Source organism: Hevea brasiliensis, chromosome 12, assembly GCF_030052815.1.
Source record: "Hevea brasiliensis isolate MT/VB/25A 57/8 chromosome 12, ASM3005281v1, whole genome shotgun sequence".
In the NCBI taxonomy this organism is placed as follows: Eukaryota; Viridiplantae; Streptophyta; class Magnoliopsida; order Malpighiales; family Euphorbiaceae; genus Hevea; species Hevea brasiliensis.
The window spans coordinates 12,447,524-12,460,743 of NC_079504.1; positions in this window are offsets into that span (position 1 = coordinate 12,447,524).

Consider the following 13,220-nt stretch of genomic DNA (forward strand, 5'->3'; position numbering starts at 1 on the left):
ACAACTCTCTTCACAAATAATTCTCCCCACTCTATAAGGAAGCTTTAGATACCCATTTGAAGAAGAGAAATTGAAGTTTGCAAGTTGGGTCACAAGGTAAGTGCAAAAATACCACTTTCTCTCTTCTTTAAATCTTGTAAGAATGATGAGATGAGTGAGTATTCCATGAAAATAAAAACAAATAAAAAGGAATTGAAGAATCCAAATTTTGGCAGCCATGAATCTTGTGAGGTTTGCTGTTTTTAAATGATGAAAAATAGTTCCATAAGGATGTTTGAATAGTTGATATGATAAGAAGTGTAAAAGAGTTGAGTTTGTGTAAATTGGGTGATTGGAATTAGGGTTTATATATATGATGTGGGGACTGTCACACCTTACCCCTCTGTAAGGCATAACATGATCCCGTAGAATACCAAATGAACTACCGAACTTCACCTACCGATAACTCATTAAGTACCCTACAAGGGATTTTAAAACAATTTTCTTATCTTTGACAAGTGGTGTGCATTTCTAATAAGTATTTAAAACATTTAGTTGAAATTAAAACTAATTAATATTTTTGGCCATTTTAGTTTTCATAATTTTATAAAATTTTGTGAGTTTTCTCTGTATTTTGAGAAAACCGTTCTTCGAATACCTGTAAAAAGCACTTCTAAAAGTTTTTCTCAACCACTACTTCGGTTTCACAATCAAACTCAATCAATTTCTCAAAATTCACAAGTTCAATAATTCTCAAAATACTGTCAATCAATATCATTCATATTTCATTAAAAACAAAATAATTTATACACAACCTTACAAATTTATATCATTTATTCATATTCCATTCAAGATAAACAATTTATATATTCATCATACTAAAATTTACATTCAGAAAGTCCAAACTAAAATTTATTACAACTTTTATACAAACTTTGTACAAGCTGCTCAAGACCCATGTACATGTCCATACATTTACGTGCAATATATACATCAAAAGAAATAGTTACAGTTAGGGTATAAATTATACCCGAAAACTTTAGACTGGTAGCTTCTCACACCTCAGCAGCTCAGTCTGCTGCTCCTCTAGTCTCTGTATCTGCGACAGCAATAAAAGCTATCGCTGAGTACGAGGACTCAGTGGTGCACAATATACTAAAATAATATTTATGCAAAACTCAAAGCACATTCATTCAAAAATTTGGCTAAACATGAAAATTAAATACAATCATGCATTGTGAGATTTTACATGTAAACCAAGTTCATTTCAAAGTATCAAAACACATTTCATAAAACCCACAGTTAGATCACGCCATTCGAAACCAATAGAATCTCAATAGCCAGAGGCTAAAGAGAAATCACATGAATCTCAATAGCCAGAGGCTAAAGAGAAATCATATCACAAGGCTAGCTAGCTCAAATATATGGATATCCATTCACATCCTCTTCTACTGGCACACCTCAACACTTCTCCAGAGAAGGAATCAAAATTCGAAACTAATTACCCCCACTAGTCGTGCTAGTGAGGTGTTCAAATATATGGTCATGATACTGTGGTTTCAAAACTTATCTTAACAATTTGCTAAACATTGTCATTTCAAATATACACAATAACTTTCAACAATTTAGATCAAACATCATAAAAATGTCATAATCCAATATTTCATATTATTCAAAACGATATGCAAAAGATGATTATAAAAGTATATGTTGTGCACAAACCTCAAACGAGTCGCCTGTTGGCCTTGACTCGACTCCTCGGGTTCTGTCCCGGTATTCTTTTCCACTGAAACACGAAATTTTCCAGTGTTTCAGTACTAAAACTTAAAATAAATCTAAAATAAACTTAACTTCACATTTACCCAGCTCTAACGTGTTAAATTCGACGTTCTCGAAATTTTGTGTTTTGAGTTACTATTCACTGCACTATTCAAGTCAAATTATTGACTTTCTAAGGCTTAATAGGTATGGGAACTCCAACTTCACCCACATACCACATTTTGGTCACCAAACTTGTTGGTTTTGGTCATTTGTTTAAAGCTTAGGTCATTTTGGCAAAATTGCCAATTTTCGGTTTTGGTTCTCCGAAGTTGCACTATTCCATTGGTCGATCTACTGTTGAAATTTAACAAAACTTCCTTCATAGAAAATGTTCCTTATTGTCTTAAGTATATTCTCATTTTTGGATCACCTCAATCGGAGTTTTGTAGCTCAAGTTATGGCCAAAATAAGTTTACTGTTTACGTGCACTGTTCATGCTGCAATTTTGGGTTCTGGCAGATTTTGATCCAACTTTGGTCGATAATTTGATCAAGTTAAGTTCATAATTTGGTCTCACTTTCTTCATATGAAATGTTCTACTATGTCTTAGGTTTCCATCGGTTCAAGAATCGCCTAAATCCGAGTTTTCTAGAGAGAGTTATAGCCATCCAAACCTTACTGCTCAACTGAAAATCTGCAGAGTTGCAGGTATAGTAATTTAATTTTTCTCAATGATTTTGAAAGGGTTAATGGCATAATCTGGGGTGATGTTCTTCATGAAAGTTTTAGGTCTATATCTCCTCTAATCCCAGGCCAAATTTCAGGTCAATTTGACTTGTCTAACTCGAGTTATGACCAAATGAACAGTTACTGTTCATTTGGTCAGTTTAGTGCAGTGGCAGCCTGCTATCATTTCACTTTGGTCAATTGTTTCACCAAGTTTTGGTCAGTTTTTGGCCATGGTTCCTTAATGAAAATTGTGCTCTTTTATGTCTATTTTCATCTCCAATTGGTGGCATATCCATTAGTCTTGTGAAATTTGAGTTTTGGTCCTTCAAAGTAGGTTTGGTCATGCTGCCAGCAGCATGACCATTGACCTACGAATTTGGTTTAATTTCCTACCATTCCCACACAATTCATTTGGTCATAATTGACCACTATTTCACTTCACAATAGGTCAAACATGCCATTTATACATTTCTCCAAAATTTGCCTCAAACCTTAGGCCTCCAAACCCTAATTCATCTAATTATTGTAATTAATCACAGTTAATTGTTTTAATGCTAATCATTCAACACCAATAAGCTCACATACACCTTTAAATTCACCAAGTTCATGCATACACATCCTCAAACCCTAGTTGACTAAAATTTAGGTTTGGTCCTTCAACAATTTATTTCATTTTATTTTTCCATAATTTCTAGTGTAATTTAACTACTTAATTATGAATTTAAACATAATATTAAAAACTAACCACTAACCTCTTTTGTTGAATTTCTCCCTCTTCAAATCTTCTTTCTTTCCTCCTCTTTTTGTTGTCAAGATGCTTGTCAAAGTCCAAGAACAAGACTTACTTAAAGGAGTTAGGGAGTTTATAAAATAAAATCAAGCTTTTGAAAGCTTGAAATGGGTGTTAATGGTGGAAAGGGAAATGAGAGAAATCAGGGAGAAAGAGTGACGGGAATGAAGTAATCAAAAAAATTTTTTTTTCTTTTCTTTTATCTATTTTGCTTATGGAAGACCACAAAAACTTAATTTAATAAATAATTTAATTAATCCTTTATGACATCATTCATGATGTCATCACCTTTGGCTTTTCCATCTTTTTTTTTTCTATTTATTTTTTCTATTAGTTCTTTAATTTAATTCTCGATTTCGAAATTTTCTTTTCTCCGATTTTATTGGACAGTTAGGTCAGGAGTCAACTCTCGAGGTCAATTGACCAAATTGCCCCTCGCCGGTTCAACCCGGTTTGTAAATAATTCAATATTTCTTCCGGCTCCCTGACCTAATTATTTGACTGACTTAACAGTTCTTTTTCGTGATTTTCTCTTTTCCACTGTGTTCATAAGGGTCCTAAGGACCGCAGCGTCACTTTTTACGGTTCGAAATTTGAGTTTAAAACGACTTCGCAGTCGTTCCCGAGGAGGTCACTCATCGCTGTGACTCTTGGCTCGTTTAACCTCTTATGTTCTGTTTTTCTTATTTGTAGTTAACTAATTAAACATTACTAATTATTTATGTTTATGGCTTCTCAAGTTGTCTTAGGTGTGGCCCTAATCCCAATAATTGTCCGGACCGACACCGGTCATCGGAACAGTGAAATCTACCAGGCTATGCAACGGGGGTGTTACAATTCTCCCCCCCTTAAATAAATTTCGTCTCAAAATTTTTACCTGGTATCAATCTCTGAACAGCTGTGGGTGTTGTCTCCTCATGTCCTCCTCTCGTTCCCAAGTAGCTTCTTGGCCCGAATGATGGTTCCACAGCACTTTTACCAACGGTATCTGCTTATTCCGTAGCTGCTTCACCTCATAAGCCAGAATCTTTATGGGTTCTTCTTCATATATGAGGTCTGGATTCACTTCTATTTCTTCTACTGGTAGTATATGAGATGGGTCTGATCGATACCTCCTCAACATAGACACATGGAAGACATTATGTATCTTCTCCAACTCTGGAGGTAGTGCCAACCGATATGCCAAAGGACCCACTCTTTCCAGAACCTCATATGGCCCGATAAAACGAGGACTTAGTTTCCCCTTTCTGCCGAATCTCATAATCTTCTTCCAAGGAGAAACATTGAGAAAAACTTTCTCACCCACTGCATACTCAATATCCCTTCTCTTCAGATCAATGTAGGACTTCGGCGATGCGCCTTAAGTCGATCTCGGATCACCCTGATTTTCTCTTCAGTCTGTTGAACAATTTCGGGTCCAATCATTTTTCTTTCACCCACGTCATCCCAACACAATGGGGTTCTACATTTTCTGCTATACAAAGCTTCATATGGAGGCATCCCAATGCTTGATTGGTAGCTGTTGTTGTAAGCAAACTCAATCAAAGGCAAGTGTGTATCCCAACTACCCTCAAACTCAATCACACAAGCCCGTAGCATGTCCTCCAAGATCTGAATTACCCTCTCGGGTCGCCATCCATGCGTGGGTGGAATGCGATCAAGTTCAATCTAGTTCCTAGGGCTCTCTCAAGACTACCCCGAATCTAGAAGTGAACCTAGGATCTCTCTGTCGACACGATGGATACCGCACTCCATGCGCCTCACAATCTCATCGATGTATAACTTGGCCAATCTTTCTAAAGCGTAGTCCATCCGGATCGCGTAAAATGAGCAGATTTAGTCACTGTCAATAATGACCCAAATCGCATCATGACTCTTCTGTGTCCTCAAGTCCCATCACAAAATCCATCGTTATTCTCTCCCATTTCCACTGCATCGGTAGTGGATGTAACAACCCCAGTACTTGATGCTCGCTTTACTTATCGACAAGTTAGGCATTTGGATACAAATTGCCACATTCCTTTTCATACCCATCCACCAAGAATGCTCCTTTAGCCCTCTATACATTTTTGTGCCACCAGGGTGCATGGCAAAGGAGACTCATGTGCTTCCTTCAAAATGATGCCTAAAATCAACATCACTAGGAACACATATTCGCCTGTGTAGCAAGAGACCATCATCTCGATTGAGAATTACGGTTTCTTGCCTGTAGGACTTCTTCCATCGACCGATACTTCGATCATTACGAGCGACCATTCGATCCGATCAATCAACATTGGTGTACATGCCATGCAACCGCCCATCATCACTAATCTCTAAGTGGCATGCAATGATCTTAACTCATGTACCAAAGACAAAGGAGTAACCGTAGACTTGCCATAGTCTTGCGACTTAGGCGTCGACCACAACATTAGCTTTCCACGGTGATAGTCTATCGCACAATCATAGTCTTTATCAACTCTAACCATCTCCTCTGCCTCAAATTCAACTCTTTTCTGGTGCCCAAATACTTCAAACTCTTATGATCCGTGTAGATGTAACATTTCTCCCCATACAAATAATGTCTCCGGATCTTAAGAGCAAACACAATGGTCAAAGCTCCAAATCATGTGTCGGGTAATTCCTCTCATGCGGTTTTAGCTGGCGTGATGCATAGGCAATGACATTTCGATCTTTCATCAACACACAACCTAACCCGTTGTGAGAAGCATCGCTGTAAACTGTATATTCTTTACCCGGTGTGGGTAAAGTTAGACTGAGCTTCACCAAACATCTCTTCAATTCATCAAAACTCACTGGCATTTATCCGCCCACCGAAATTTTACATCTTTTCTAAGCGGCTTGGTCAATGGAGATGCCAACATGGAGAATCCCTTCACAAATCTACGGTAGTATCCACTAAACCAGAAAATCGAATCTGTGACATTTCGGGTGGCCTCCAATTAAGGCGACTTCAATCTTACTTGGATCTACCTTGATGCCCTCTTCTCGATACTACATGCCCCAAGAAAGATATTTCCTTCAGCCAAAATTCACACTTCGACAATTTGGCATATAGTCGCTTTCTCCTCAAAGTCTGCAGTACAATCCGCAAATGTCTATCATGCTCTTCTGCATTCCTCGAGTAGACCAATATATCATCAATGAATACCACAACAAACTGGTCGAGGTATGGTCTGAAGATAGTGTTCATCAGATCCATAAAAGCAGCTGGAGCATTAGTTAACCCGAATGGCATAACCAAAAACTCATAATGGCCATAGCGGGTTCTGAAGGCAGTTTTAGAAATACTCTGCTTTTGTACTTTCAGCTGATAATAACCTGATCTCAGGTCAATTTTGGAGAACACAGCTGCACCCCTCAACTGATCAAACAAGTCATCAATGCGGGGCAATGGATATCTATTCTTTATTGTCACCTTATTCAACTGCCGATAATCAATACACAAGCGGAGAGTGCCATCTTTCTTCTTTACAAACAACACTGGCGCTCCCCAAGGTGACACACTAGGGCGGATAAAGCCCTTGTCAAGCAATTCTTGCAACTGCACTTTCAACTCTTTCAATTCTGCAGGTGCCATTCTATATGGCGTTATGGAGATTGGGTCCACACCAGGCATAACATCAATTTCAAACTGCACTTCTCTTTCTGGAGGTAATCCTGGCAATTCTTCAGGAAATACATCCGAAAAGTCACATACAGTAGGGATGTCCTTCAGTGCTGGACTCCCCACTTGGGTGTCTATTACATGTGCCAAGTATGCTTCACACCCCTTTCTGATCATTCTTCTGGCTAGTGCAGCCGAAATGATGTTTGATGGCAGTAAATGCCTCTCCCCGTATATTACCACATCACCATACAAAGGGAGACCAAAAGTAGTATCTTGATCTCTGATCAATCATGGCGTGATGCCTGGCTAACCAATCCATGCCCAAGATGATATCATACTCTCTGAAGGTCATTTCAATCAAGTCTGACAGGAAAACATGTCCTTGGATCACCAAAGGACAGTCTCTATAGATTCTGTTGACCCGGACCTCTTGTCCTAACGGACTAGTTACTAGCACTTCAAAACCCATTTGCACACATGGAACAGCAAGTGAACTGACTATGCTAGCACTAACATATGAATGAGTTAAACCCGGATCAAACAACACAAATACATCTTGACCAGAGATAGAGAATGTACCAGCTACCACATTGGAAGTCTCAGCCTCTTCTCGCTGTCTCATCGTGTAGACTCTGGTTGACGCACTTCCTTGTGCAGATCGACCAATCTGTACTGATCACTGAGCGGTGCCTCTACCTCTGCCTCTTCCTCGCCAAATGACTGTGAACCTCCGGGAGCGGGACTGAATAGATCCCTCGGCAGTAGTAGGAGCTGGACCATATCTCGGAGCACTAGTACAGTCTTTAGCTATATGGCCCTTGCCTCCACAGTTAAAACAGGCTCCAGTGGCCCAATAGCATTCCCCCCCATGAATCTTGCCATAAGTCTCACAGGGGCGGGCAGAATGTGAACCCCTGCTTGACTGCTGACCAGACCTAGGGGGTCTCTGACTAGAAAATCTACCTCTACCAAACCTTTCACCTCGACCCCTACTGGGTCCACTAAACTTCTTTTTCTTTCCAGAGGTAGCACCAGAACTATGTTCAACTGATTTTTCCCCCTTGTCTTTTTCTGATTTCTCACTTTTCCTTCATCAGGGTTATCGCTTCAACTCTCTCCAGTTCAAGTGCTTGGGACATAAGTTCTGAGAAGTTACTGTGTTTAAATCCCACAACTTGCATCCATATGCTGGGCTTCAAACCCGTCTCAAATCTCTTGCATCTTGCTTTGCTGGTAGTAAGGAGACTCTCAGCATAATGACTCAGGCGGGAGAACTCCCTCTCATACTCCGCCACTGATCGGTTCCCTTGTTTTAAACTTAAAAATTCTTGCAGTTTCTGATCAACATATGCATCTGGGATGTATTTATGCGAACTCTCGATGAAGTCATCCTGTGTCAAGACCGTGGTTACGCCAAGCCGTGGGGATGGTCTTCCACCAATCATATGCATCCCCTTGCAGTAGCGACACAGAATATTCAAACTTCAACTCATCTGAGCAGTGCAATTTCTTAAACACTCTGTCCATTCTTTCAAGCCATTGCTCTGCCTCTAAAGGGTCCACTGTACCCTTGAATTATGCAGCCACATACTTCAATAATTTATCATATTGTCTGGCTGGAGGCAGTGGTTGTGCCACAGGTGGTTGGGGTGGAGCTTGAGCAGGCATACCCGACCATTTGTCAAACATCGCAGACCATCTGTGCGAATTGTGCAAGGAACTGTGGCATTTGTGGGTGGTCACGACCCACTAACATTCTGCAAAGCTGGGGCTTCCCCTTGTGCCTCAGCTTCAACAGACTGCTCAACTGAGCGATCCCCTTCTTCCATTTCAGTCTGAAGTTAGGGTATCTCCTGGATAAATAACACAAGGAGATTTCCCTCCGTTAGTTCATATTCATGATGTAATGCACTGTATGTAACAATTATGGACATTGAGCAGTTGTACTTAACAAAGAAAAGACACAAATTCACAATTTAAAACATAATTCAAAAACTTGCTCTGATACCACTAAAACATGTCACACCTTACCCCTCTGTAAGGCATAACATGATCCCGTAGAATACCTAATGAACTACCGAACTTCACCTACCGATAACTCATTAAGTACCCTACAAGGGATTTTAAAACAATTTTCTTATCTTTGACAAGTGGTGTGCATTTCTAATAAGTATTTAAAACATTTAGTTGAAATTAAAACTAATTAATATTTTTGGCCATTTTAGTTTTCCGCAATTTTTATAAAATTTTTGACAGAGTTTCCTCTGTATTTTGAGAAAACCGTTCTTCGAATACTTGTAAAAAGCACTTCTAAAAGTTTTTCTCAACCACTACTTCGGTTTCACAATCAAACTCAATCAATTTCTCAAAATTCACAAGTTCAATAATTCTCAAAATACTGTCAATCAATATCATTCATATTTCATTAAAAACAAAATAATTTATACACAACCTTACAAATTTATATCATTTATTCATATTCCATTCAAGATAAACAATTTATATATTCATCATACTAAAATTTACATTCAGAAAGTCCAAACTAAAATTTATTACAACTTTTATACAAACTTTGTACAAGCTGCTCAAGACCCATGTACATGTCCATACATTTACGTGCAATATACACATCAAAAGAAATAGTTACAGTTAGGGTATAAATTATACCCGAAAACTTTAGACTGGTAGCTTCTCACACCTCGAAACTCGGCTGCTCCTCTAGTCTCTCAGTATCTGACAAAGAATAAAGCTATCGCTGAGTACGAGGACTCAGTGGTGCACAATATACTAAAATAATCTTTATGCAAAACTCAAAGCACATTCATTCAAAAATTTGGCTAAACATGAAAATTAAATACAATCATGCATTGTGAGATTTTACATGTAAACCAAGTTCATTTCAAAGTATCAAAACACATTTCATAAAACTCACAGTTAGATCACGCCATTCGAAACCAATAGAATCTCAATAGCCAGAGGCTAAAGAGAAATCATATGAATCTCAATAGCCAGAGGCTAAAGAGAAATCATATCACAAGGCTAGCTAGCTCAAATATATGGATATCCATTCACATCCTCTTCTACTGGCACACCTCAACACTTCTCCAGAGAAGGAATCAAAATTCGAAACTAATTACCCCCACTAGTCGTGCTAGTGAGGTGTTCAAATATATGGTCATGATACTGTGGTTTCAAAACTTATCTTAACAATTTGCTAAACATTGTCATTTCAAATATACACAATAACTTTCAACAATTTAGATCAAACATCATAAAAATGTCATAATCCAATATTTCATATTATTCAAAACGATATGCAAAAGATGATTATAAAAGTATATGTTGTGCACAAAACCTCAAACGAGTCGCCTGTTGGCCTTGACTCGACTCCTCGGGTTCTGTCCCGGTATTCTTTTCCACTGAAACACGAAATTTTCCAGTGTTTCAGTACTAAAACTTAAAATAAATCTAAAATAAACTTAACTTCACATTTACCTAGCTCTAACGTGTTAAATTCGACGTTCTCGAAATTTTGTGTTTGAGTTACTATTCACTGCACTATTCAAGTCAAATTATTGACTTTCTAAGGCTTAATAGGTATGGGAACTCCAACTTCACCCACATACCACATTTTGGTCACCAAACTTGTTGGTTTTGGTCATTTGTTTAAAGCTTAGGTCATTTTGGCAAAATTGCCAATTTTCGGTTTTGGTTCTCCAAAGTTGCACTATTCTATTGGTCGATCTACTGTTGGAATTTAACAAAACTTCCTTCACAGAAAATGTTCCTTATTGTCTTAAGTATATTCTCATTTTTGGATCACCTCAATCGGAGTTTTGTAGCTCAAGTTATGGCCAAAATAAGTTTACTGTTCACGTGCACTGTTCATGCTGCAATTTTGGGTTCTGGCAGATTTTGATCCAACTTTGGTCGATAATTTGATCAAGTTAAGTTCATAATTTGGTCTCACTTTCTTCATATGAAATGTTCTACTATGTCTTAGGTTTCCATCGGTTCAAGAATCACCTAAATCCGAGTTTTCTAGAGAGAGTTATAGCCATCCAAACCTTACTGCTCAACTGAAAATCTGCAGAGTTGCAGGTATAGTAATTTAATTTTGCTCAATGATTTTGAAAGGGTTAATGGCATAATCTGGGGTGATGTTCTTCATGAAAGTTTTAGGTCTATATCTCCTCTAATCCCAGGCCAAATTTCAGGTCAATTTGACCTGTCTAACTCGAGTTATGACCAAATGAATAGTTACTGTTCATTTGGTCAGTTTAGTGCAAAGATGCACTGCTATCATTTCACTTTGGTCAATTGTTTCACCAAGTTTTGGTCAGTTTTTGGCCATGGTTCCTTAATGAAAATTGTGCTCTTTTATGTCTATTTTCATCTCCAATTGGTGGCATATCCATTAGGCTTGTAAAATTTGAGTTTTGGTCCTTCAAAGTAGGTTTGGTCATGCTGCCAGCAGCATGACCATTGACGACGAATTTGGTTTAATTTCCTACCATTCCCACACAATTCATTTGGTCATAATTGACCACTATTTCACTTCACAATAGGTCAAACATGCCATTTATACATTTCTCCAAAATTTGCCTCAAACCCTAGGCCTCCAAACCCTAATTCATCTAATTATTGTAATTAATCACACTTAATTGTTTTAATGCTAATCATTCAACACCAATAAGCTCACATACACCTTTAAATTCACCAAGTTCATGCATACACATCCTCAAACCCTAGTTGACTAAAATTTATGTTTGGTCCTTCAACAATTTATTTCATTTTATTTTTTTACAATTTCTAGTGTAATTCAACTACTTAATTATGAATTTAAACATAATATTAAAAACTAACCACTAACCTCTTTTGTTGAATTTCTCCCTCTTCAAATCTTCTTTCTTTCCTCCTCTTTTTGTTGTCAAGATGCTTGTCAAAGTCCAAGAACAAGACTTACTTAAAGGAGTTAGGGAGTTTATAAAATAAAATCAAGCTTTTGAAAGCTTGAAATGGGTGTTAATGGTGGAAAGGGAAATGAGAGAAATGAGGGAGAAAGAGTGACGGGAATGAAGTAATCAAAATTTTTTTTTTCTTTTCTTTTATCTATTTTGCTTATGGAAGACCACAAAAACTTAATTTAATAAATAATTTAATTAATCCTTTATGACATCATTCATGATGTCATCACCTTTGACTTTTCCATCTTCTTTTTTTTTTTCTATTTATTTTTTTCTATTAGTTCTTTAATTTAATTCTCGATTCTGAAATTTTCTTTTCTCCGATTTTATTGGACAGTTAGGTCAGGAGTCAGCTCTCGAGGTCAATTGACCAAATTGCCCCTCGCCGGTTCAACCCGGTTTGTAAATAATTCAATATTTCTTCCGGCTCCCTGACCTAATTATTTGACTGACTTAACAGTTCTTTTTCGTGATTTTCTCTTTTCCACTGTGTTCATAAGGGTCCTAAGGACCGCAGCGTCACTTTTTACGGTTCAAAATTTGAGTTTAAAGCGACTTCGATGCGTTCAGAGGTCACTCATCGCTGTGACTCTCGGCTCGTTTAACCTCTTATGTTCTGTTTTTCTTATTTGTAGTTAACTAATTAAACATTACTAATTATTTATGTTTATGGCTTCTCAAGTTGTCTTAGGTGTGGCCCTAATCCCAATAATTGTCCGGACCGACACCAGTCATCGGAACAGTGAAATCTACCAGGCTATGCAACGGGGGTGTTACAGGGACTTTATGGAAATGCTTGAAATTGACTTGGTTGAGTTGAGATTGTTGCTTATAGAAGTGCTATGCATGCCAATTGAAGTAAGGAAGATGGAGGATATTGAAATTGGGAGTGCTTGTTTTCTGCAGGTTTTGGGACTCATGAGTCCAGCATGAGTTTTGAGCCATAACTGAAAATATGTGACTCCAATTAGTATGAGGCCAATTAGAGGTGAAACTAGACCCAAAATAGCCCATTTTCCATGAAGAAACCATGCCCAAATTCTGTTCAAAACTTGACCTAAATACTGTCCAAATCTGAATTACCCTACACCCAACCCAGAAAATGACCAAATGAATAGTATGTGTTCATTTGGTCATAACTCTCTCTATACTGGTCCAAATGACCTAAAATTACATCAATGGAAAGCTTAGAATAGAGCTACACTTTTCATAAAGACCACTTGACCCAGTTTTGCTTTTAACCAAATCAAATCGTTAGCACAAGTTGAGTCACTAAAACTGCCAACCCAGAAATTGTCCAAAATATTGTTCCTTTGGTATGCTTGACCAGTTTTGGCAAAAATGCCATAACTTGGTCTCCAAAGCTGAAAATTGAGTGAAGCTA